Source organism: Euphorbia lathyris, chromosome 4 (genome assembly GCF_963576675.1).
Source record: "Euphorbia lathyris chromosome 4, ddEupLath1.1, whole genome shotgun sequence".
In the NCBI taxonomy this organism is placed as follows: Eukaryota; Viridiplantae; Streptophyta; class Magnoliopsida; order Malpighiales; family Euphorbiaceae; genus Euphorbia; species Euphorbia lathyris.
Genome location: NC_088913.1, coordinates 17,890,001 through 17,916,976, shown reverse-complemented (window position 1 = coordinate 17,916,976; position 26,976 = coordinate 17,890,001). Strand labels below are relative to the sequence as shown.

The window sequence follows — 26,976 nt, the reverse complement described above, 5'->3', positions numbered from 1 at the left end:
TAAATTGTCACGTCCGTATCTAAAGTTTTAGAATTTATATCTTGATATTAGTATATATTATAATTATTGGGTATATGATATTAATTTGGTGCTATAGGAAAAGTTTGGAGTTAATTTGATGGTTTTATGTGTAAATTAAAAGTTAGGATAATTTTTAAAAGATTATAGAAAGATGGAGGATCAAATGTGATATTTGATAAATTTGGATATATATTCCAAATTCCAGAGAATTCGAACATGATCTACATCTTCTTTTTTACATTTTTTTTCTTTTTCTTCATCAGTTTTCTCTGAACCGTTTCTCCACCGTTTCTTTGATTTACGGAGATTCGACCGTCCGAATCACTTGAAATTGGAACCATAGCATCCTTATGTATAGATCTAAGTCCTAACGAAAAAGTTTTTGAGTTTCGGCAGTGTTTGGAGGGAAACGTCTTAGACAGAATTTAGACGAGAATTGAATGGGTGTATTTTCTTCAATTAGTAGCCAATGTAAGTAACTATCAACTATATTTTGAGTTTTATGTATATAGATATATATATATAGTCACAGAATTTTCAGAAAGTGATATTTTAAGGTTATGCAGGACTTGTGTAAAATTGGGGTTTTTCACGACTTTGCTTTTTATTGTGAAATTATGGTTCAAATGAAGCTATTAACTATGCTTCCATGTGAATTTCAGATTTTACTTGATTATATTGATTTAAGGCTTAATTTGGTTGATTTACATATATACATACAGTAAAACCTCTATATAGGAATACTCTATATAAGAATAACCTCCAATTTGTTATAAAAAATTTCGGTCCCAACTTGGACCGGTTATAAATAAGAATAACCTCCCAAATGTTAATTGTTATACATAATCCAAGTCCCACCTTTAGAAACTATACCTCTATATAGGAATAATTATGTAAATAATGTATATATGTATTAAGGATTTAAACAAAATTTATTAAAAAATTTAAAAATCATTGAAATTAAATATGAGTTGGCACACAAATTCCAACTTTAACTATAAATTCTTACCATTTTCCCATAAAACTCTTTTCTTTATGTATTGGAAACTAAACTCAAAACTCTTCCAATTCTTTAGGTATTGGAAATAAAACTCGTAGACTTGATATGCTAAACATTAAATTTATAAACTTTAAGTGTTGATTTTTTTTTTTTGGGTACCAAACTCTATATAAGAATAACCTCCCAATTGTTATACAAATTGTCCGGTCCCAAACGTATTCCTATATAGAGGTTTTACTGTATATGTTTTTGGTTTCAGTATATATATATATATATAATAAAATGAATTTGATGATTTCTTACGAATTGTTTTTGGATTGAGAAATCTGTTGCGGTTATTGTTGTTATTATTTTGGATTGAAGTCCAAATATGATTTTTATGAGTTGTGATATTTCGAAAGATTAAATGGTTTTGTCCATCTAGGATTGCCCGGGGTAGGAGTTGTATTTGTAAGACTATATCTAATGGTGGTATGGCCAGAGTGCACGGCTGGTAGTCCTAACTGTTAGGCAAGAAACGAGATATAAATGAGATATCTCGATATTGTTATGATTGATGTTATGATCTACACGGGTGGAATTCGAGGATGGATACACATATACAAATTTTATTTTATGAACTTAAGTTTTGAGAATATTTTATAAGGTTTTGATGACTATCTTATAAACTTAAGTTTTGAGTATATTTTATAAAGTTTTGATTAAATCCCTTTATAAATGTATATATGTAGCTATGTTAAGTAAAGTTGGTTTTTATAGTTGATAGTTTCTTACTGAGATTTTTGTCTCACGTTTTTAAATGTTTTAATGTTTTTAGGTGAGAAAGTACAGGATATAGAGAATGTTACCGACCGATTAGGCGAGGTTTGGAAGTTAGCTGCTTATTGTTAGAATTACGTTTAGAACTTTGGTATTTCAATTGTAATATAATATGATATTATGATATTGGATAAATTGGAGACTCCTAAGTGTTGATTATGATATTTCTATTTCACGCCCGATGCCGATTGAGGTCGTCTAGGGTCGGATGTGACAGTTTGGTATCAGAGCTCTAGGTTAAATTCTTCGGACCTAAGGTTGATAGTAATTGAGGAATATCGATATTTGGTGATAGCTAAGAAATAATCGATAGTAATTGAGGCATATGGATATTTGGTGCAAGCTAAGAAATAATTTGCAATTTTTCGAGGATTGAGTATTTAGCTAATGAGGGGTAGACATGAGATTTGATGGTTAGTAACATATTGGGTGTATGAAAATTAGCAAATGATTTGATATTTGGTGATATGGGTTACATACTTGATATGAAGTATGACTTGGAATTGATATTTGAGAGTTTAATAGTTAGCTTACAACCATATATATATGAGATATTAGTAAATTATTGCTTTGAGCTAGAGATAATGGAGAATTGTCTATATAGGTGCTGCGGGAGAATCAGATTCGTATGTGAATCTTATGATGCATTTTTTGACTAGATATAGGCTGAATCTGTCATGGAGTCCTAAATAAAAGTTCTTTATTATTATCTTACGTTTCCAAGGGTTTTTGAATCGCCTTAATCGGACTCCGTATGAAAAAGTTATGCTGAAAACGGCATATGTTGGTCATTTTAGCGTTAAACTAGAATTCGGTTTTTGCTTTGATTTTTCTCCTTATTTGAGAGACATTGCTACTGGTTTACATGATAAGTTGGTATTCGTAGGACTATAGGAGATTGAGGAAATGATAAAGTGATCAATTGAAGATAATAGATATGGGATTGAGAAAGATAAAATATGGAGGTTTCATTTAATGGGTTTGGAAGTTGATTAATAATTGGAGATTATAACATGAATTTAGTGTATGATAGAATCTTAAGTTGAATAAATGAGATCTGAAATTTAAATTACTGTTTTATTGGTGAACTTCATTGGGTTGAGGTTTAGAATTATTGAGAGTTATATAAATGATGTTTAGAGAGATACGGATGTTAGTGATCAATGAGAAGTAAAGTGGGAGAATATATTAGAGTTCATGATTTGATGATTAAATATGAAAATTTGGTAAGCTTAAATAGTGTTTGAGAAAATAATTAAGATATGAATTTTGAGGATAAATTTTGCTGATCTTAAGCACAGTTTGAGGTAGGAAATTAAGAGATAAATATGACATAAGAGGATATATATGTTGATATAAAGGTATTTTTCGTTGAAGTTTGTGTGATTATGGTTTAAGTTTATATAAGGATCAAATTGAGTGTTTATAGGTCAAATAAGAAAATCAAATGATATTATAGATTTATTGACTTTTATGGGTGTAAAGATATTATTTGGAGTTTGGAGAAGACTGAAAAAAAAACATTGATTGTCGTAATTTAGGTATTCTATATTTCTTGATTATATAATTTGACGAAACGATTGAAGTTTATTTGGGTTGGATTGATGGTATATATAGTGGTGATTATAAGAAGAAAAAAAAATAGCATGTTAGCTAAATTGATTTTGAGGAGTTAAATGGAGAATTATAAGAGTGATGTTAATATTAAGAGTTCATGAAATGACTCTTATTGATAGGAAATTGTATCATCATAATGAGGTTTATATTGGTGATGTTGATGTTGATGTTTATGAAATGACTCTTATAAGAGTGATGGTGATGTTGAGGCTAATGATTGACGATTATAATATAAATACTGATTGGAGTGAAAAATTATAGTTATAAGTATTATTATTATGATGAAGTAAGATTATATGTTGATGCAAATCATTGATTCAGATTATTTGAAGTTTAAGAAAAATATAATATCGTACATATTAGCGGTTCAAAAGTGATATTTTTGAAGTCTATAGAATTTGGAGATATGTGAAATATATTTGATATATATGCAATTGATGAAATTAATTGTGATTTAAATCTAGTAAAGTTAGATTTGGTTTAAGGATAGGAAGATATGAATATAAAGTGTATCACATTATATAAAATTGAATATATGATATTTGAAGTTTTATTGTGGATTATGGTGATGGAATTAACTAGGTTGAAGTTTAGAGTTACTAAGAGTTATATTTAAATGATTGTTACAAAGATGTCGATATGGATAAATGATGAAGTTAATAGAGGGAAACATTAAAAAAAAACTCATTTCTATATTCTTTCAAGTTCTTGTGGCGACTTTCAAATTGAATCTCAACTTCTTGGGTTTTATGGTGAAAAGGGTTAGGGATAGATCTAGGGAGAGGGGGGCGGCGGGTGGAGGAGAAGGGGTGGTGTCGGCTACGGATTGGGCAGATCGGGAGGAGGAGTGCGTCGGGGATAGGGGTTGCGGGCTGGAGGTATGGGGCGTTGGGGGATGATGGGGGTAGGGAGGAGCGGGGCCGTGAGGGTGGAAGGGGATCGTGGGAAGCGTCGGGCGGCGCGGCAGGCTTGTTGCGGACCGATGGGCAGGGGAGCGTGCGCGGGTGGGCGACTGGGGTAGGGCTGATCTCCGATGCGGGGGGGAAGGCGCCGCCTGGGCAGGCCGGATCTATCGCGGAAGAGGCTGGGCGGGGCAGATCGAGTGCCGGTAGTGTTGCCGGCAGCGCTACTAGGGTCTGCGCAGGCGCTTCTGCTGGGCTGTGCGCAAGGGATGCCGGCGGCGCTGCTAGGATCTGCGCAGGGAGTGCCGGCGCTTCTGCTGGGCTGTGCATAGGGGATGCCGGCGTTTCTGCTGGGCAGTCCATGTTGTGTGCCGGCGGGGGTTCTGGCACTGCCAGTAAGGTGCCGTGCAGGGTGGGGGCTGTTCAGAACGGGGCGGCGGCAGTGGTGCAGGCTGCCTTGGGACATATCAAGGAGATAAAAGGGTTGTCGGACAGGTTTGGTCATGAGTGCAGGGTTCAGATTCAGGGGAACTCTGTTTCTCCCAAATCGAGGGTTGTGACGAATGGTCTAGGGCAAATTTCTTAGAAAGATACGGTTATGGGGGTGGTTAAGGAGGAGCCTTGTATGGAGGAGGTGTTGATGGAAGGGGATTACGAGGATGTGTTCTCTGACTCTGATGAAGAGCATGGTGAACACGACAATCCGCTTTGTCCGGTAGTTAGGCTGTCCTCAGTTGAGAAGCGGGAGCTCAGGAAAAAGTGGAAACTCTCTTTAATAGTTACTGTTCTTGGTAAGAGAATCAGCTTTAATTACTTCGCCCAGAGGATCCAAGCGCAATGGGCTAAGAAAGGTAAAGTCAGTATTACTGACTTAGAAAATGACTACTATGTCATTAAGTTTACTCGTGTTGAAGATTATAATGTTGTGATAAATGGGGGTCCGTATATTATTTCCAACCATGTTCTGGCCTTGCGGCCTTGGGTTCCAAATTTTAATCCTCATGATTGCTCGGTGAACAGAATTTTGACTTGGGTTAGGTTTCCGGGCCTTCCTATAGAGTACTACAGTGAAAGTTTTCTCAGTAAAATAGGAGGTCTGGCTGGGAAGGTCCATCATGTGGATAAAACTACGGTTGGAGCTATTAGAGGTAAGTTTGCAAGGGTGTGTATTGATGTTGATCTTGCAAAACCCTTGTTATCAAAATTCTGTGTTCAGAATAAGGTGTTCCTTATTGAATATGAAGGGCTACATAACATCTGTTATGATTGTGGCATGTATGGCCATAATAGGGAGGGATGCCCGAAGAGGAAGAGGGTGGTAGAAGTGGAAGCTGAGGGTAATATCGGAAGAACCGAAGGGATCCAAGGAGAGGGGGGAAATTTTGGTCCCTGGATGGTCGCGAAAAGGCCTGTTAGACGAAGGACTCAGCCTTCAGTTGTTCAAAATCGTCCCCCTGATATTAACCCTATTAGAAAGAATATCCTTCCAAATCCTACTGCCAAGCCTAGTATCATAGATAAACCTAACCCCAAAGTGATTGGGGATTCTAGGGCTGCAGCGGGTATAACTTCAGGTTCCAGATTTGGGGCCCTGACTATTGAGGAAGTTCAAGACTCTGGCCAGGTTGACGAGCAGATTGATCAAAGCATGCCAGGTTTAGAATCTATAGAACCATTAGCTAAAGTGATTGAAACTGTTAACCCCCTTTTTGTTTCCAAAGGCGAATCTCAGGTGGGATCCCAGACTTTAGCTTATCAAAGGAAGAAAAGGATGAATGAGGTTAGTATTCCTAATCAGGGTAGTGACTCTGGTATTGGGAAGACTATGGGAGTGAATAAAACTAGTATGAAAAAGCTAAAGGGGAAGCATAAAGGTGGCCTCAATTCTTTGGTTCTACCAGATAAGAGAGGGCATGTGGGTACCTCGGCAAGGCTCTCAGGAGCCCTTAATAAATACCTAGCTTAGGGTTGTGGGTGCGGTCAGTTGTCCTCCTTTCTATGGATTTGTTGTTTTGGAATGTTAGAGGTGCGGCTAGTAAGGCTACCCGTATCCATGTCAATGATCTAATTAAAGAATTTAATCCGTCTTGTTTTGCCTTAATGGAAACTAAGATTAGTGGAGATAAAGCAGATGAGGTGGTTAAAAAGTTTAAGAACCGGAACTGTGTTAGATCGGAGGCTACTGGCCGGGCTGGTGGGATTTGGCTTTTCTGGAAGCTAGATCGGGTTCATTTCGATATTATTAGCATGGATAAGCAGTTTATTCATTGCAAAGTGAGTGTTTTTGGTAATAAACCTTTTCTTATTACCCTGGTGTATGCTGATCCTATTTTGGCCAATCGGAAACGGCTTTGGGAGGTTCTCCACTCTATGAGTGTCAACATTTCTGAGCCTTGGTTTGTGGCTGGTGACTTTAACGATATTGCGTTTATGAGTGACCAGAGGGGGGGGGGGGGGTTCGCATCATTATGTGAATCAGTGCCTTCACCATAAGAGTAGTATGGATTTATGTGGGCTTTCTGACATTGGAGCCTCTGGTCATAAGTTCACTTGGAAGCGCAACAGTACTTTTGTTCGTTTGGATAAGGTTTATGCTAATGTTTTAGCTCAGACTACTTTCCCTGAGGAGTCTGTTCTTAATCTCCCATTCCGTCATTCGGATCACTGTCCGATTTTGTTTAGGCTAATGAGGGGCAATCGTCCTAGGGGTGAGAGACCGTTCCGTTATCAGTTGGCTTGGGAATCTCATCCTAAGTTTAAGGAATTCGTTCATGATAATTGGACTCCTCACTCGAATGTCCTTCAAGCTGCGGAAGGATTCAGGAATAATGTGCTGGGGTGGAATAAAAATGTCTTTGGGCATATTATTAGGAGGAAGAATAAATTATTGAATAGAATGGAGGGCATTCAGCGGAGGTTGGAGGTTAGGTTTGATCACGCTTTGAATGGCCTTCTCAGAACTCTTCAGAAGGAGCTGGAAGCTGTGCTCAGGCAGGAGGAACTTCTTTGGTTTCAAAAGTCTAGAAAGTCCTGGATCAGAGATGGGGATCGAAATACCAGGTATTTTCATCTCTCTACCATTATAAGAAGGCAGAGGAATAGAATTGATGCGATTAAGAACTCTAATGGTGATTGGGTGTATGAGGACGAGGATATTCGGAGATTGGCCCTGGAGTTCTATAAGGATCTGTTTAAAGAGGAGCATGTCCATCTGGAGAGGGCTCACTCTGTTGCTTCCTTTCCTATGGTTGGAGAGGATAGCATTCGGGATGCCTTCCACCCTGTTTCCCTGAAGGATATTGACCAAGACATTTTTAGTATTTGGGCTTCTAAAGCTCCTGGGATTGATGGTCTACCTGCTGGTTTTTACCATAAGCACTGGGAGGTTGTGAAGGAAGGTATCTATAACTTTATCTTAGGCGTCTTTAATGGTTCTCAGGATATAGAGCTGGTGAATAGAACCCTTCTGGTTCTGATTCCTAAAATTGAGAAGCCTTCTTCCTTTTTGCATATGAGGCCTATCAGTCTTTGTAATGTTCTTTATAAGTCTGTTACAAAGATTGTGGCTAATAGAATCCGCTATATTCTTCCTGAGATCATCTGTCAGAATCAGGGTAGTTTTGTGCCTGGTAGACAAATGATGGATAATGTGGTGATTGCCTAAGAGTTGGTCCACACTATGAAGTTCAGGAAGGGGAAGAAAGGCATCGTGGCTCTTAAGTTAGACTTGGAGAAAGCCTATGATCGCATCAACTGGAGTTTCCTGATGGAGAGTCTGGAGAGAGCAAGGATCCCTGACAATTGGAGAAGGTTAATTAAGGTTTGCATCTCTTCTCCTGTTTTTCAAGTTATGATTAATGGGGATATGTCAGAGGAATTCTCTCTGGGCCGGGGTATCTGTCAAGGGGACCCTATGAGCCCCTTCCTTTTCGTTATTGCAATGGAGAGGTTGTTGCATCTGATCCAGGACGCCGTTGATAATGGGAGTTTCCACCCAGTGGCTATCAATAGCTTCCGGCCCCAGGTTACTCACTTATTCTTTGCAGATGATGTTCTGATCTTTCTAGAAGGTATTGAGGAGCAGTTGAGTATTATTATGGATATCCTTGACTGTTTCTGTTCGGCCTCTGGTCAGAAGCTTAATGTCCATAAATCTAGGATGTTGTGTTCTAAAAATATGAACCAGAGTGTCTGTAAAAGGTTAAGTGATTTCTCGGGTATTCCTTTGACTAACTCTTTCGGGAAGTATCTGGGTATTCCCCTCCACAGTGAGAGAGTGTCTAAGGTGTCTTTTAAAGATACTTTGGATAAAGCAAATATGAAGTGTGCCACTTAGAAAGCTAGGACTCTCTCTCGCTGGCCGTCTTACGTTAATCCAATCTGTTAATTGTGCAACTCCCAATCACATTATGCAGGCTTGTCATCTTCCTGAACCTGTGCTTAAAGATCTTGATAAAATTAACCGTAGGTTCTTGTGGGGGGAAGCTGAGGAGGGGAGAAAGATCCATCTTGTTCCTTGGAGTGAGGTTTGTCAGCCTAAAGATTTGGGAGGTCTGGGCATTAGGAAAGCCAAAGATAATAATAATAAAGTCTTATTAATAAAACTCCTGTGGCGGATGTGGCAGTCTCATTCAGCTCTGTGGGTCCAACTCTTATGCGGGAAATACCGGAAGGATAAGGTGTTTGGGGGGCCTAAGGATAGAGTGGCTAATTGTTCCTTTCTATGGAAAGGAATTAGTGCAGTTTTTGCTGATTTTTGTTCTGGGATTGGGTGGAATGTGGGAAATGGTAGGTCCATCAGATTTTGGAAGGATATTTGGGTAGGTAAGAAGTCTTTATTGGAGATTTGTACTTCCTTGCCTCCGATGGACATTCAGGACTGGAGGATTGCTGATGTGGTGGATTCTGAGGGTGAGTGGATTTGGGATAAATTTAAGTCCTACCTCAGTCTGGAATCGCTCCTTACTATCAGAGGTGTTCACATTAATAATCAAATTGAGGACAAGGATAGTTACTGTTGGGCGCTGACTAACAATGGGGCCTATTCGTGTAAATCTTCTTTTCAGGCGTTCTATCAGGATTTGGATTCTCCGTCCCCTGGGGTGTGGAAAACGATTTGGGCCTTAAAAGTGGCGTACCGTATTAGGAGTTTCCTGTGGTTGGGGGCTAGGAATAGATTGCTTACTAATTCGGATAGAAAAAGGAGGCACCTGGTGGATTCTGGAGCCTGTGGCAGATGCAGAGGGTTTGAGGAAACTTTGTGTCATGCTCTCAGGGATTGTGAGAGAAGTAAGGAGGTTTGGAGGAGAATTCTCCGTAGGGATGTGCTACCTTCCTTTTTAGCCCATTCTGAAAATGATTGGTTTGTTGATGGAATTAAAGGGATTCTTCTACTTGGAAATCAAGGTGTCCTTCTTTTTGTGGTGGTCTGCCATCAGATTTGGAAATGGCGGAACGAGGAGATCTTTGGAGGAGGAGTGGTGTCTCAGCCTAATGTCCTTGAGTTCTTTTCTAAGAAGATTAGTACCTTGGTTGAGAGTTTTGTTGATGACCCCTTAACTAGGGATGTTCAGAGGAGGGAGGTCAATCTTTTAGGCTGGTGTAAGCCGAGGGAAGGGGTGGTTAAACTCAACACTGATGGTTCTTGTCTAAGAGACGGGAGAATTGCCGCAGGAGGGGTCCTTAGAGACGATGGTGGCAGGTGGGTTTCTGGCTTCTCTCAGAATTTGGGTATTGGATCTTCCTTTTCTGCAGAGCTTTGGGGGATTTTCTCGGGCTTGAAACTTGCTAAGGAGCTTGGGGTGAAGAAGCTTCTTGTTGAATCGGATAACCAAGAAACGGTTAAAATCATTTCTGAGGGCAACGTTGTGTGCCGGAATAACCTGAACATTATTAAAAGCATTAAGAGGATTGGCTTCTCCTTTGAGTCTATTAGGTTTGCTCATATTTATAGGGAGCAGAACCGTGTTGCGGACCGTCTTGCGATGGAAGGGCACTCTAGTGTGTTGGGTCTTTCTACCTTCTCTTCCCCGCCGATCTTCATCTCTTCTTTGATCTTGGAGGATGTGGTGGGGGTCAGTTTTCCTAGGTTGATCTCGGGTTGAGTGGTTTTTTTGTTTTTGTTTTTTCTTTTCCTTTCCTACCAAAAAAAATAGAGGGAAACATTGGAATTTGTGGTCTTATAATGATTATGAGGAATCTTGAGAATTGGAAATAATTTTGTGATCTTGGAGATTATTTGAGGAAGAAAATTTAGATTAGAGAACGTGAATTTCGAGGACGAAATTTCTTAAAGTGGGGAGAATTGTCACGTCCGTGTCTAAAGTTTTAGAATTTATATCTTGATATTAGTATATATTATAATTATTGGGTATATGATATTAATTTGGTGCTATAGGAAAAGTTTGGAGTTAATTTGATGGTTTTATGTGTAAATTAAAAGTTAGAATAATTTTTAAAAGATTATAAAAAGATGGAGGATCAAATGTGATATTTGATAAATTTGGATATATATTCCAAAATCCAGAGAATTCGAACATCATCTACATCTTCTTTTTTACATTTCTTTTCATTTTCTTCATCAGTTTTCTCTGAACCGTTTCTCCACCGTTTCTTTGATTTACGGAGATTCGACCATCCGAATCACTCGAAATTGGAACCATAGCATCCTTATGTATAGATCTAAGTCCTAAATGAAAAGTTTTTGAGTTTCGGCAGTGTTTGGAGGGAAACGTCTTAGACAGAATTTAGACGAGAATTGAACGAGTGTATTTTCTTCAATTAGTAGCCAATGTAAGTAACTATCAACTATATTTTGAGTTTTATGTATATAGATATATATATATATATAGTCACAAAATTTTCAGAAAGTGATATTTTAAGGTTATGCAGGACTTGTGTAAAATTGGGGTTTTTCACGATTTTGCTTTTTATTGTGAAATTATGGTTCAAATGAAGCTATTGACTATGCTTCTATGTGAATTTCAGATTTTACTTGATTATATTGATTTAAGGCTTAATTTGGTTGATTTACATATATACATATATGTTTTTGGTTTCAGTATATATATATATATATATTATATATATATATATATATATATATATATATATATATATATATATAATAAAATGAATTTGATGATTTCTTACGAATTGTTTTTGGATTGAGAAATCTGTTGCGGTTATTGTTGTTATTATTTTGGATTGAAGTCCAAATATGATTTTTATGAGTTGTGATATTTCGAAAGATTAAATGGTTTTGTCCATCTAGGATTGCCCGGGGTAGGAGTTGTATTTGTAAGACCATATCTAATGGCGGTATGGCCAGAGTGCACGACTGGTAGTCCTAACTGTTAGGCAAGAAACGAGATATAAATGAGATATCTCGATATTGTTATGATTGATGTTATGATCTACACGGGTGGAATTCGAGGATGGATACACATACACAAATTTTATTTTATGAACTTAAGTTTTGAGAATATTTTAAAAGGTTTTGATGACTATCTTATAAACTTAAGTTTTAAGTATATTTTATAAAGTTTTGATTAAATCCCTTTATAAATGTATATATGTAGCTATGTTAAGTAAAGTTGGTTTTTATAGCTGATAGTTTCTTACTGAGATTTTTGTCTCACGTTTTTAAATGTTTTAATGTTTTTAGGTGAGAAAGTACATGATATAAAGAAGGTTACCGGCCGATTAGACGAGGTTTGGAATTTAGCTGCTAATTGTTAGAATTACGTTTAGAACTTTGGTATTTCAATTGTAATATAATATGATATTATGATATTGGAATAAATTGGAGACTCCTAAGTATTGATTATGATCTTTCTATTTCACGCCCGATGCCGATTGAGGTCGTCTAGGATCGGGTGTGACATAAATAAAATTTTAAAATTACATATATTTATATAATTTTAATTTGATGAAAAAATGTATCTTTTATGGCTTTTTTTTTCTTCTCTTTTTAGTCTTTTTATACCCTTCATAGATTTTGTATTGACTTTAGTCTGTACTTACGTGAGGTTTTATTCCTTACCGTTTTCTTACTGTAGTTGTATTTTTTTTCATCTAATGGAATGATATAAGCATTTTCATTTAAAAAATGATGAAAAAATACCTTATAACTTTAGAATTTGTAGAAAAGAGAAATAAAAAATTCATATAAACATAAAATATTATTATCTAGAAACTGTTCTATGTAAAATCACAAATTAAAATTCATATTCAATACCTTTATATAGTTTTTTCGTAACTATTCTATAAAATATTAATGATATACTAATAAAAAATGATTATATGGGCCCTAATTTTTTGAGGCCTTAGGCAGCCGTCTCTATTACTTAATGCATACTGAGTCAACCTGTTTGTAAGGATACATTGATTCTGAGTTAATGCATACTGTTTATTTTAAAAAAAAATGCATTTTTTTGGTTTTATTGATAAAAAAACACTTTACATAACTGTAAAATAATAGTGAAATTTGAATTATCGTGTAATTTTCTTTAATAATTAATATTTTAGCGTGAATTTAGTATTTATTCTTAGTTCATTTTTACAGTACACTTGTTGGTTTATGTTATTTCTTTAGGGTCCGTTTGGTACGTCGTAATGCAATATAATCAAATATGTAATGTAATAGAATAATGATTTCATTACAATGTTTGGTTGATAAATTTTAATAAAATTGATAAAATGAAATTATCATTACAATATGTGTGTTTCAGTATATTAGTTAAATGCAATTTTCATATTTTTTGCATGTTTCTTGTTCTTTTTTAATTTTTTTGCATTTTTCTGTTTTTTTTCGTGTTTTCATGTTTCTTCCTTTTTTTTCATTTTTCGGTTTTTCGTGTTTTTTCTCCTTTTCCCTTTTTCGCATTTTTCACATTTTTTCTCGTTTTCATGTTTTTTGCCTTTTCACGTTTTTTCATTTTTCTCATTTTTGGTTTAACGTTTTTTCTCCTTTTAACATTTTTTCGATTTTTATGTTTTCATGTTTTTTCCATATTTCGCCATTAGTAATAAAAATAAAAGGGTCAATCATAATGATCCATACCTATTCAAAACTTATATTTTCCTCTTCAGTCTTATTATTCACAAATGCGATCTAATTTTCCTTTTTCCCTATGTCGTTCTCTACTCATCAAGTTGGAAAACGCTAAAAAAAAAGCTCTTTATAATTTTATCATATATATAAATTGTTTTTATAAAATTAGACACATCTATTTTTTTAAGCATTAAAGCATGTGGAAGATGTGATTTTTTGTTTTAGTATTTTGAAAATTTAATACCACGTTGAAAGTATTTCTCAAGTTAATTTTAATCTTTAAACTTTTAAAAACTTAAGTTTGCCCTTATATTTTTATAGTGTCAATGTGGAATAATATTAATTTAATTTAATTTATTTAAATTTAAATAAAGGTAATGGATTAGGCTATGCTTACTTTATATAGTAAAATGTATTATTTTTTATCAATATCCCTATCATACGTACCAAAATGGAATAAAAAATTCTACTATCTTATTTTTATCTTTATCCAAATCTTTTATCTTTATCCATATCACAATATTTATCTCTATCTGTATCACATTCAAATACCAAATGTCATGTTAAGGTATGCATTTAATACCGATGGACATGGTTTAGGTTTGTATATGTTGATTATAACTGTTAACATTTTAAGTTTAAGTTTTGTATTTTTAAAAACCGATAATTTCGTATGGCGGGAGGCGGGTCTTCATGGAAATCTGGAACTGAAAGCTACTGATGCTGCAAACTTTGCATCCTATTTTTTTGATTTCTGCAGGTCAAATAATCTTTGGAATGTGCAGCTCTTTATGGTCCTGCTTTGGTGCTGTTGGCATGCGAGAAATCATAAATTTTGGAAGCAGACCACCAGTCTGCCAGCGATTGTGGTTGACGGAGGCCGAAGAACTCTGCTGGATTGGCAGGCCGCACAGAGGCGACGAAATCTCTCAAGTGCCGAGTCGTGTTCGGCCCTGTGTGCGAATAAATGGCACCGTCCGCCCCCTCATTCCCTCTCTTGCTGCACTGATTACAGCACTTTCACTATCCTTGGAAAATCTGGTAATAGCGCGGTGTTACGAAGACCCGATGGTTCTTTTGTGGCTGCTCGAACTGGGACTACGGATGGCTTGATGGACTCCCGCGAAGGTGAAGCATGGGCTATCCTCCAAGCGATGAAGTGGATCTGTGGTAGAGGAGAAAGTGCAGTAATCTTTGAATCTGACTCACAGGTTGTTGTTCATGCCATCAATTCAAACCTTCCTGATGTATCTGAATTCGGGGATCTTATTGGTCAGATCCGGCTCTTATTATCAACTCACAACGGCTTCTCTATCCGTTTTATCTGAAGGCTAGCAAATGGATTAGCTCATGTCTTGGCAAGAGCGGCCGCCCAACATGTTAGCCCTTTTTATTATGATGTGTTTCGAGTTTTGTTTCGCTTTCTGTTCTGAATTTCTGTAATGACTCTCAGCATTAATGAATTTCTCTTTCAAAAAAAAAAACCGATAATTTCGGTTAACTATACCATTGATATTATTATTTATATATATATTTTTTTTGGTAGGAACAGGAAAAGAAAACGAACAAACAAAGAAAACTAACTCGAGATTAGCCTAGGAAGGCTAACCCCAATTCTATCCTCTAAAAGAAGAGACGAAAGAAAGATGGGAGGATCAGAAAGGGTAGAGACACCTAACATCCCCTCATGCCCAATTATTTATATTATATATATATATATATATTATATTTTTACTTTGCTTATTAATTAATATGCTTTAAATAACAAATACTTAACTGATATAAATTATAATCCTTAGGAGTAAACTAAAAAAATAAAAAAGAAGTAAACTATCAATAGTTTTATATTCTTATGCGTGTATAAAAATAAAATAAGAGAAATGGTATCAAAATAGATCTAAGGTTTTTGGGAAAGTATCAATTTAGGCTTCACGTATAAAATAACACCAATATAGGCTAAACGTTTAAAAAATAGTACCAATTTAGGTATCGATAACGGAACGTGACACGTTAATTATATTACCCCGTTAAGTTCTGATTTCTCTCTCCACGTACAAATGGTAGTACTTAACGGAATAATATAAATGATGTGTCATGTTCCGTTATCCAAGCTTGTAAAAAACGCTAGACGCTACGGACAGGGCCCATAGGGATTAATCGGGAATTAATCGGATTTGTATTTTTGTATTTTTTATTTATTAATCAGCAAATTATTATATAAATTCAAATTTAATTATGTATTATACTATCTAAAAATAATAACACAAAATTATTTAATATAGAAAAACAGGTATATTTGTAACATATATCTTTAAAAATGTGCAAACATCAACATTTCAACACCAAAAAAATAAATTCACAATAAAAAAAATGATTTTATTTATCGTCACTTAGGCGGTCTAGGCGGCCTAAGCGGAGGCAAGACGGCTAAAAATCACCTAGGAGTCAATAAAACGCCTAGAGGGACTAATTGGAGAAAATCACGGCGGATTCTCAATTCCGAGCACCTAGGCGGGGCCTAGGCGGTCCAGGCGGCATTCTTTTCGAACAGTGCCGTTATTTATGCCTAAATTGGTACCATTTTTTAAACGTTAAACCTATATTAGTGCTATTTTAGTACATTATCCCAACAATTAATAAGTAAAAAACAAAGAATATATGCTATTAACAAAATTAATTTCTTGTTAGTGTACGATTACGTTTGGATATTAATTACAGTATGTATATTTATCTCATTTTTTTAGGGTAAATTACATCTATGGCCACTGAACTTTACCCATTTTCACATTATGGCCACTGAACTTCATTTCTTCCCGGTATGGCCACTGAACTTTACACGTTTTAACACTGGTGGCCACTTAATGTCTCAAAACGACCATTGACGGTTAAAAATAAAAAATCCAAAGTGTTAATGATATTCTAAGGAACTTTAATTCTTGAAAATTTTCGTTTTGAGGTCATTTAGGTGGTGTTTGGTTAGGAGAGAAAAAATGAATTTTTAGAGAGAGCTCCAAAAAATGTGATTTTCGAAAATAAAAAATGTGGTTTCATGGTAAATGTCGTTTTGAACAACTTTAATTTTTGAATATTTTCATTTTGAGGTCGTTAACGATCGTAAACGGTCATTTTGAAAAGTTACTTAAAATTGAGTGGCTACTGGTATTAAAAAGTGTAAAGTTCAGTAGCCATACCGAGAAGAAATGAAGTTTGAATGGCCATAATATGAAAATAGGTAAAGTTCAGTGGCCATGGGTGTAATTTACCCCTTTTTTCTTATAATAAGATATTTATATGATTAAATTATGTTTGAATGTGAACTGTATGAATTAATTTTGTTTTGATATTTAAAATAACATGTATCGAGAAATTATTTTACTTTAAATATTTAGATAAAAAGATACGATTGATTAACCATTATATTTCGGTAAGGTTAAAAACATAGTTAAACATTGAGATAATAGTTAAAAACTAGTATTAATCAAAAAGTCTAATTAAAAATTACGGTTAACCAAGTATACTTGGACTGATTCAAGGTTTAATGTCTTAAAAACCAATAGAATCGGTTACATTAAAAAAGACATCCTAATACACCGGTTAACCGAACCGTACCCGCTCCTAAAAAAATAACGTTGCAATTAAAAATATTCTCATTTTTATTTTATTCAATTTTTGACTTATCCTGCGGAATAATTTGGATAAAGGTATGTAATTTTGATCTGATTATAATATTCATACTTTTGTTTCCATTGCATTGGTGACAAATCAGGTTTGGAAAATAAATAAAAACTATACAATTTGGGGCATTCCGAAAATTGAACTCAGGACCTCTCCCACCCAAAGCAAGAATCATACCACTAGACCAAATGCCCATTTGTTGGTGCTGTTTCTCCTGGAATACTTAAATAATTTTGGTTGCTGAGACTTTCTCTAATAAAAAAAAGTAACCGCACAAAAAGGGGCGTTCCGAGAATCGAACTCGAGACCTCTCGCACCCAAAGCGAGAATCATACCACTAGACCAAATGCCCTCATGCTCATATCAATTTAATTTATTTAACTTGAACGCAAAACTTCCTATCAAACAACTCTGGTTACTAGACCATATGAAATATTTTAAGTTTGTGTTACCCATTCTGCTTCTTGATGCTAAAAACGATAATAAGTTCTAATCTAATTTTATTCCATGGGACCATATCAATATAAATATAAATATGATAATTGTATAATATTTTTTTTCTTTACATCAATTTTCCAATGAATTAAAGTCAACGCGCCAACATTGACAAAAATCCCTGCAACAATGTATCACAAAGATTCAAATTCAATCCCAAATTGTTCAGATTCAAAGAACACGTAGAAATTTCAGTTGGAAAACTCTCAAGAAAATAATTCGATTGAATGATGTCTAAATTTTCAATGTTAAATGCCTCCGACAAATAAAAAGATTACAAATTCAAATCAATCACTATAAGGCTCCATTTGATATGTTGTAATGGACATTGTAACGGAATACTCATTATAATGGAGGTTCATTACCATGTTTGATTAATTATATCATTTTTGTCGTAGTAGAATCACACCTACTTCATTCAAATTTTCTTTACAAATTGATGTAATAGATATTACAAACAAAATATTTTGGCAGGAATAAGATCAACTTTTCCATCAAAATTAAGTTATCCAATCTCCTAATACCTGTCTTTGATATAAGCTTGGAGAGATAACATAAAAGCAAAGTAAATATGCATCTAAATCATAAAACTAACACTAAAATAATAGGGAATTAAGATGCAAAAATATATATTAATAACGACTTTAGGACGGGCTATGGATACTACCACGATAATTAACGTTGTAATGTGTTGCCTATTTCCTACTATATTAAAGGATGTTGCTTCTTACTAGTATCGCATAAACGATCACCAAACTTTAAGCAGGTCTTAGGGCTCTTCTCCGACCACTTTATAACGTCTACACCCAGAGCAAAACCATGCAGGATCTCAACTATCTAGTCCAGCATGAAAATGAAACTCCAAGGACTAAATGGAAAGATTTCAATAGAAGCCATTCAGGTCAAGGTACTAAATGTGGAAGGAACAGTTGACATCATGGTTGCAAATTGCCTCAATAAAGAGCTATCCCGAGAGCTAACCAGCAATAGGCCCCAACCTTTCAAGGACCTGATGACTCGGGCAAAAGATTTTTGAAGATGAGAGGCCCACATGCTAAATCCTTTATTGAAAGATAAGATCGCATCCACTAATGTGTAAAGACAACCCAAAAAAGATAGGGACCATAACCAAAAAAAGTCACAAGAGCACAACATTCTCCCTGAATGATCTCAGAGAGGAATTGTATTAGGTAAAGAGGAACAAGGTACACATCACCTACCCTCCAAAAATGATGAAATTACCCTCGCGCAGCAAGAAGGCATATTGAAACTTCCACAAAAGAGAAACGCATCACACAAAAGATTGTAGTCAGCTCATTGTCGAGCTAGAGAAGTTGGTTGTCTAAGGAAAGTTATACCATTTTCTTTAAGAAAATTGGGGGAGGCTCGACATCTGAGCAGAAGGAAATGTGTGAAAAGGATAAAGCCCCCCAAGGCGTTATCAATGTCATCTACGAAGGACAGGTTCAAGGAAAGTATAAAAAAAAAGGTCCCCCGAGAATTAAAGACCTCATGCACTTAGGTGAGACTTCTTATACGGCAGACCAAGGAATACTCCTAACATATCGCATGATGACGTGCTGGCGATTGAAGTCCAGATCAAAGACTTTACGATATGCAAGGTATTGGTGGATACAGGAAGCTCGACCAATATCATCACAAAGAAAGCCTATGAGTCAGCCTCGAACCAAGCAGTTCCACTAATCAAGTGGTCGTTGATATCTATTCTCCATTAAGAGAGTAGAAACCCCCGCACTTCAATCATAGACCCCCATCATGATTCAGTACATATCTAGCTAACCCATACTTGGCACCAATTTACTGGCCCATTAGGCGGTAACAAAAGTATGCAATGTCTCATCCAGGTCCTAGAGTGATTTCGGGTTTAAGGATTCATCTATGACTATTACATGAGAATCACTTGTGACTTTAGATAACCATATGGTGTTCTCATAGCAGATCACTCCATAAACTCTGATGCCCTTGGGTTGACATTCTATGTCTGTGACCGCTGAAACACCATCACAATCAATGCACATACTAGTATTTAGTTATTCTTCATTCCCACGGTAACAACAAACTATGGATATTTAGATTAATATCTTATTGCCACACGGCTTCACTTGACCATGTCTTCAACCCGCCAAACATATGCTGATCACTAATCTTGGATGCTCTGTTAATCATCTTGCATAAGTAAGCATGACTTAACAGATTATTATCTTATTATTAACGATACTGTTAAATATGTCTCGAGACTAGGGCATATTCCAACAGTTTCTACTATGGACGGATATCCATGTTCAATTAATTAGATTTCTACTTTGATTTGTTCATGACTAATTTTATGATGAATCTCATACCATTGCTCAAATCATATTCCGATCAACTCAAATCGGGTCCCACTGTTTATGTTTGGCCTTGATCTGTCGTTTTTAGTCTCTATTTCATTTACATTGAAGCATTGAACTTTCGAGACTTCCGTTTCTTTTCTTAATGACAATTTTTCCGTTTCTTTTTCTTAATAACAATTTCTCATTTCTATTTCTTAATTAAATTTTCCATTTTTTTTTTGTTAAAGACACTTTCCGTTTCTTTTTTATTAATGACAGTTTTCCGTTTTTTAATGACAATTTAATGAGTATTTAAAACTGACATATACCAGTAAGAATATCATTAAAGTTTGTAAAACTTTCAATAATCAAAGAAATAAATAACAATTTAAAATTAAATCTCTCCTTGTGGAGTGTTTTTGTCTTCTATATTGAGATGTTTCCTCACCTTTAATGGTTATTTTCCTCGGGAGCGTGACATGCTTAAACTGGAACTGTTGTGGATGTTGCTACAGTATTTTTGCTCCAACTCATTTCCTAAATTTATCATAATCTATAAATTTATAGCAAAGATATTTAATATGAAACATTTTCTAAATAAAAAGTCCAACAATTAAAAGAAATAAATGACATGAAAAGGGCATTTGGTCTAGTGGTATGATTCTCGCTTTGGGTGCGAGAGGTCCCGAGTTCGATTCTCGGAATGCCCCATCATTTTGTTTATTTTTCCTATATTATATTTAAATCAGATAAATTCAGCAAGTATAAACAATATAGTTTTGAACAAACTCAAAAATTGAAGTAAAACAGATATGAGATCATTCTCCATTAATCTATGAATACTGATAAATTACTTCATAAATTTAAGAATAGTGCCTGCCTTGTCAATGGTGATATCAAGAGCATAATCATTGCTTATTTCTCTTATAAGCTTTAATAACAAATGAAGGGAGTGTTCCTAGGATCAAATCCAGGGGATCATCCCCCTCATAATTTTTTGTTTTAATTCCATGTAATATTCTAAAAAAAGATCTAGTCAAAAAAAATTTCATGTGAACATTTTCCACTTGCAATGAAACAGTTAAATAAATATAACAAACAACAAGCATCATGAAAATGGGCATTTGGTCTAGTGGTATGATTCTCGCTTTGGGTGCGAGAGGTCCCGAGTTCGATTCTCGGAATGCCCCAAATCAATTTTTTTGTTCTTCTTTGAAGAAAAGAAGTTGACATTTCTTTTATATTAAAATAGGATTCATGAATCTAGGATTTGATTTTGAACCAGTTAAATAATCTAATACTTGTGGAAGTTGACATTTAGGTAGGCAAAGACAACATTTTCAAAGCATAGGTTTCCGAAGAATTTTCAACAAATGGGCATTTGGTCTAGTGGTATGATTCTCGCTTAGGGTGTGAGAGGTCCCGAGTTCAATTCTCGGAATGCCCCTAATTTTTTTTTTCTTTTTCCTTTTCTGAACATAATTTTTCACCAATGGCAACAAAAAAAGTATGAATCCAATATTCAGATCAAGATTGCGTACTCTTATCCAGATCAATTCAAAGAGCAATTAATTTCAGTCCTGCATGCCAAAAATGGCTCAAATGTTAAAGACTACAGACTCATAAAAATATGAATAACAGACTCATAAAAATATGTGAGATAATAGCAAACATATATCAAGAAATGGAAGTCTGCACAAAGGAATATCCACCATAATCTTTGAATCACACAGAGCAATTTTTTCTCTGCAAATCGTGTTGTGTCAAAAAAATTGACGACACCAAATTCTCGTGCTGTAAAGCGATTTCATGCAAGTCATATAGGTTACTCAAGTGTTAAGTCATAAATAGAATATCATTTGTAGAACCAATAAATAATTATATCAAGCATTTGCTTTCTTTCTTGCCATTCGAATGAAGAAAGTAACTTAAGAAGATACAAAATGTAACTTCAGCAGAATATAGAAGTAGAGATAGCTAGCACAAAATCAAACCATTTTCTTCAATCTTCTTATTCTATCCTAATGGCTTCAAGGTCAAGCCAAATAATAGATGTTTATGAACCATTTTCCAATTAAAAATTACAATCATTTAATTCAAGAAACAAATATCAACAGGTGGGCATTTGGTCTAGTGGTATGATTCTCGCTTTGGGTGCGAGAGGTCCCGAGTTCGATTCTCGGAATGCCCCATCATTTTGTTTTGTTTTCCTATATTATAATTAAATCAGAAGAATTCAGCAACTATATACAATATGGTTTTGGTTTTAATCAAGTTGAAACATCTTGGTCATGTAATCTAGTCTAAAGTCAACTGTAATCTGGTATATATATATATATATATATATATATATATATATATATATCAAGAATTTTCACATGCACCTTAATGAGCAAATGAATTTGCCCATTCACGGTTAGATGTAGACTTATTAAATCTAAGCCTCGGGATACTTTGAATCTCCACCTTAGGATTCTAATAAGCCTAGATGTAACGGTTAATGAGCAAATTCTACATGCTCATTAAGGTACATGTGATCAAGACTGATATATATATATATATATATTAATTTCATATAAGATTCCAACTACCAAGTAAATCATTGTGAGCTGGAGAAAATCACAAATTCTAAGTAAAGCAGATTTCACATCATTCTTCATCATGAATACTGATAATTTTCTAAAAAAATCTTAAGAAAAGTTACATGTCAATTGTGTGATCTAGGACAAATTATTAGAAGCATAGGTCCTCCTCATACATATTTTGTCATGTGTAGTGTGTACCCAATACATGTTATAAGAAACCTCATCATTATATTTTATTAAGTGAGGTCACAACACATGTGTATAGTGGGCTCTCCATGTGACATGGAGGACCCACGCCAAATATAAGAACTCGAGATCTAGCGCATAATCATTGTTTATTCTTTTACTTAACCTTTAATAACAAAGGGAGTGATCCTAGGATCAAAATCTTACCCCATCCTAATTTGTTGTAATTCTATGTAGGCTTAATACATCATTTGCCCATGAACTTGTCCAAAAAGCTTGATTGGCCCCCTGAACTTTCAAAGTGTCTTGATAGCTCCCCAAACTTGCATAAAATGTTCACTTAGCCTCCTGAACTTGATGTAATCACTCAATTGCAAAAAAGTAAGTTAAATGCGAAAGATGTATGACAGACGTCTTAGAATGTTATTACATAATTCACAGAATAGATTAAAAATGAAGTTATTATTTGCTCAATCGTAGAACTTGTCTTCTTTAATATTAGAATCGTATACCCCGATCTTGGTCGTTTTACTTTTTTTAAGACACGTGCATACATCTTCCGCATTTAAATTACTTTTATGCAACATAGTGATTAATTGATTATATTTTACGCAAGTTCAAGGGGCTAACTTAACATTTTATGCAAGTTCAAGAGCTATCGGGACACTTTGAAAGTTCAGGGGCCAATCATGCTTTTTGGACAAGTTCAAGGGGCAAATGATGTATTAAGCAATACTCTAAAAAGAATCTAGTCAAAAAATTTAATATGGATCATATCTACTTGAAACTAAACAGTTAAATAAAATTAAAAAATAACAAACCTCAAGAAATGGGCATTTGGTCTAGTGGTATGATTCTCGCTTTGGGTGCGAGAGGTCCCGAGTTCGATTCTCGGAATGCCCCCACATACAATTTTTTGTGCCAGATGTTCTATTTCTTTTTACTTTAAACTATGCTAGCTAGAGATTTGAATTTGAACCAGTTCTAGAAAGTCTGTTGGAGAGACAATGTTGAAGTAGTCAGAAATGAAAACTGGCATGACGTTAATAAGCCACTTTTTCTGACCAGATCCCTGCCAATCTGTTCATATAAAATTAAATGACCAGTGGAAGTTGACATTTAAGTAGGCAAAGATAACTAGATTATCAGTCTAACATTGTAGATCAAGTATTTTGCACCCAAATGGACAAAATTTCAAAGGATTTCGAATAACATGTTTCGAGGGAAATTTCAACAATTGATCATTCAGTCCAGTGGTACGATTGTCCATCTAAATTTGTTTTCGCCAAAAATTAAAGTATGAATATGGTACTCAGATCAAGATTATATACCTGTATCCTGATGAGTTCATAGAGAATGAGCAATTAATCTCAACCCTGTCAAATAGTGCAAATGGTAAGGCTAAAGCGCATTTTGACTGCTAAAAATATCACTAACAAAAAATGGAAAGCATATACCAAAAAATGTGTCTGTACATAAGAAATATATACAAATATGTCAAAAAATTGATTCACAGAAGAAATTGTTGTCTTTTAAGATGATTCCTTTCGAGTCAGATAGGGGCATTCCAAGGAGTTCAATTCAAAACACGTGTGAAATCGACAAATAACAAAATCAAGCATATGCTTTCATTCTTGCCATTAGGATGAACAAAAGAAACCTAGGAAGCCACATACAAGGTTGATCCATGACTACAGAAGAAGACTATGGAATTAGTGATAGCAATCACAAAATCAGTTAATATGAACAATCTTGTACTTGGAAGAAAAGCAGTTAAGAAGATTAAAAGAAGAACAAATATCAACAAGTGGGCATTTGGTCTAGTGGTATGATTCTCGCTTCGGGTGCGAGAGGTCCTGAGTTTGATTCTCGGAATGCCCCATCATTTTTATTTTATTTTTCACTTTTTCCTATATGATTAAGATTTGGCTTTTTATCTGTCCTGAAATCACCACTAAGTTAAAATAATTATGCAATATAGTTTTTGATTTCTGCAACAACAACAACAAAGCCTTAGTCCCGAAATGATTCGGGGTCGGCTAACATGAACCATCATATAAAACCGTGAAAATCAAGTCGTGTCAGCGACACAGATTCGCTCCCTCCACTCCGTCCTATCCACTACCATATTTTCCTCAATTCCCAATAAACTCATATCACTCTCGATCACCCTCCTCCAAGTTTGCTTAGGTCTTCCCCTACCCCTCACCACTACATCCCTTTGCCACTCTTCGGTTCTCCTAACCGGCGCATCAAGCGCTCTACGTCTCACATGGCCAAACCACCTTAGTCGGTTTTCTCTCATTTTATTCTCAATAGATGTGACCCCTACTTTTGTCCTAATTATTTCATTACGCACCCGGTCCTTTCTCGTGTGACCACACATCCATCTCAACATACGCATCTCCGCCACCGACATCTTATGGATGTGGCAGTGTTTCACTGCCCAACACTCCGTACCATATAACAATGCTGGTCTAATTGCCGTCCGGTAGAATTTTCCCTTCAATCTATTAGGCATGCCGGGATCACAAAGGAAACCCGTAGCACTCTTCCACTTCGACCAACCAGCTTTAATCCTATGAGCAACATCTCCATCTACTTCTCCATCCGTTTGGATAATAGATCCTAAATACCGGAAGCAATCCGAGTCCTGAACAACTCTCCCATCTAGGGTGATTGTCCCTACCTCCCTACTCCTACGGCCGCTAAACTTACACTCCAAATATTCTGTCTTACTTCGACTCAACTTAAAGCCTCTAGATTCTAGAGTTTGCCTCCATAGTTCCAACTTCATCTCCACTCCTTCTTTCGTCTCATCAACCAACACAATATCATCTGCAAACAGCATGCACCATGGTATACCATCTTGAAGTGAACTTGTTAGTTCATCCATAACGATGGCAAAAAGAAATGGGCTTAGTGCGGAACCTTGATGCACTCCAATCGTAATAGGAAACTCTTCAGTCTTCCCAACACTAGTACGTACACTCGTGCATACTCCCTCATACATGTCCTTTATGATGTCAATATATTTCCGCGAAATGCCTTTCCTTGTCAAGGCCCACCAAAGTACTTCCCTTGGTACCTTATCATATGCTTTCTCCAAGTCAATGAAAACCATATGCAAGTCTTTCTTCTTATTTCGATAGTGCTCCATTAATTGTCTCATTAGATGGATGGCTTCCATAGTTGATCTTCCCGGCATAAAGCCAAACTGGTTTTCCGAGATCTTCACCGTCCTCCTTAGCCTTTGTTCAATCACTCGCTCCCAAAGTTTCATAGTGTGACTCATTAATTTGATTCCCCGATAGTTGGCACAATCTTGGACATCGCCTTTGTTCTTATACAAAGGGATTAAGGTACTTTTCCTCCATTCTGATGGCATCTTATTGTTTCTCCAAATTTTGTTGAAGAACGTCGTCAACCATTCGATTCCTCTTTCTCCCAAACATCTCCAAATCTCAATAGGGATGCCATCAGGTCCTACTGCTTTCTTCAACTTCATCTTACTTAATGTCATTTTGACTTCACCCTTTTGAATTCTCCGCAGGCATTCATGATTTATCATATCGTGATGGATACTTATATCTCCAACATCTTGTTGGCGATCTCCATTAAATAAGTCATCAAAATAGGACCTCCATCGTTCCTTGATATCCTTATCTCCAACTAGGACTTTCTGGTCCACATCCTTCACACATTTAACTTTTCCGAGATCTCGCGTCTTCCTATCTCTCATCCGAGCAATTCTATATATGTCTCTTTCCCCTTCTTTCGTATCCAATCTTGTATACAGATCCCGATTCACCTTTGCTCTAGCATCTCGTATGACCTTCTTTACTTCCCTTTTAGCCTCTTTGTATTTTTCGTAGTTCTCGTCACTCCTACATTTCCCCAATAGTTTATAGGATTCTCTCTTACTCTTTACTGCTTGTCGTACTTCTTCTGTCCACCAAGATGTGTCCTTACCCGGTGGCATGCTACCTTTAGATTCCCCTAGAACTTCCTTCGCTACTTCCCTTATACTATGCTCCATCTTATTCCATATCGAATCTATATCTGAATCCATATTGCAAGTCCAAATATCTTTGTCATGTGATCTTGCCTAAAGTCAACTGCAAAACAACATGAAATTTCATGAGTGCACATATAATTTAATTTCTATTAATCTGATTAAAAAGAATGACATTAGTCACGGAATCGCTAATTCAAAGTTCTTCCATGCCCCGCCCCAACACTCACCTAACCTGAAAGCCCAGTACCAGTGACGGATCCAGGATTCACT

General features: G+C 35.6%; 1 long non-coding RNA gene and 7 other non-coding genes across 10 annotated transcripts in view; 6 read left to right on the top strand and 2 right to left on the bottom strand.

The window, feature by feature from the left end:
- Window positions 1–17,369: 17,369 nt before the first annotated feature.
- TRNAP-UGG (transfer RNA proline (anticodon UGG)) lies at window positions 17,370–17,441 on the bottom strand. The gene has a single exon. It is a non-coding gene; the product is annotated as a tRNA-Pro (tRNA).
- Window positions 17,442–20,462: 3,021 nt separating this feature from the next.
- The window catches only part of LOC136227990 (uncharacterized), a 17,436-nt gene continuing 10,922 nt past the window's right edge, over window positions 20,463–26,976 (bottom strand). For 2 of the 3 annotated variants that reach the window (XR_010688360.1, XR_010688362.1), the window contains 2 exons: window positions 24,020–24,064; window positions 20,463–21,497 (listed from right to left, as the gene is read on the bottom strand). This is a non-coding gene — a long non-coding RNA (uncharacterized lncRNA). Of the gene's footprint in view, window positions 21,498–23,509; window positions 23,769–24,019; window positions 24,065–26,976 lie in introns of all 3 variants that reach the window. The other variant, XR_010688361.1, reaches the window with a different exon arrangement.
- Window positions 20,556–20,627, top strand: TRNAP-UGG (transfer RNA proline (anticodon UGG)). The gene has a single exon. It is a non-coding gene; the product is annotated as a tRNA-Pro (tRNA).
- TRNAP-UGG (transfer RNA proline (anticodon UGG)) lies at window positions 21,036–21,107 on the top strand. Its single transcript has one exon. It is a non-coding gene; the product is annotated as a tRNA-Pro (tRNA).
- Window positions 21,293–21,364, top strand: TRNAP-AGG (transfer RNA proline (anticodon AGG)). Its single transcript has one exon. It is a non-coding gene; the product is annotated as a tRNA-Pro (tRNA).
- Window positions 22,037–22,108, top strand: TRNAP-UGG (transfer RNA proline (anticodon UGG)). Its single transcript has one exon. It is a non-coding gene; the product is annotated as a tRNA-Pro (tRNA).
- On the top strand, window positions 23,520–23,591 carry TRNAP-UGG (transfer RNA proline (anticodon UGG)). Its single transcript has one exon. It is a non-coding gene; the product is annotated as a tRNA-Pro (tRNA).
- TRNAP-CGG (transfer RNA proline (anticodon CGG)) lies at window positions 24,498–24,569 on the top strand. The gene has a single exon. It is a non-coding gene; the product is annotated as a tRNA-Pro (tRNA).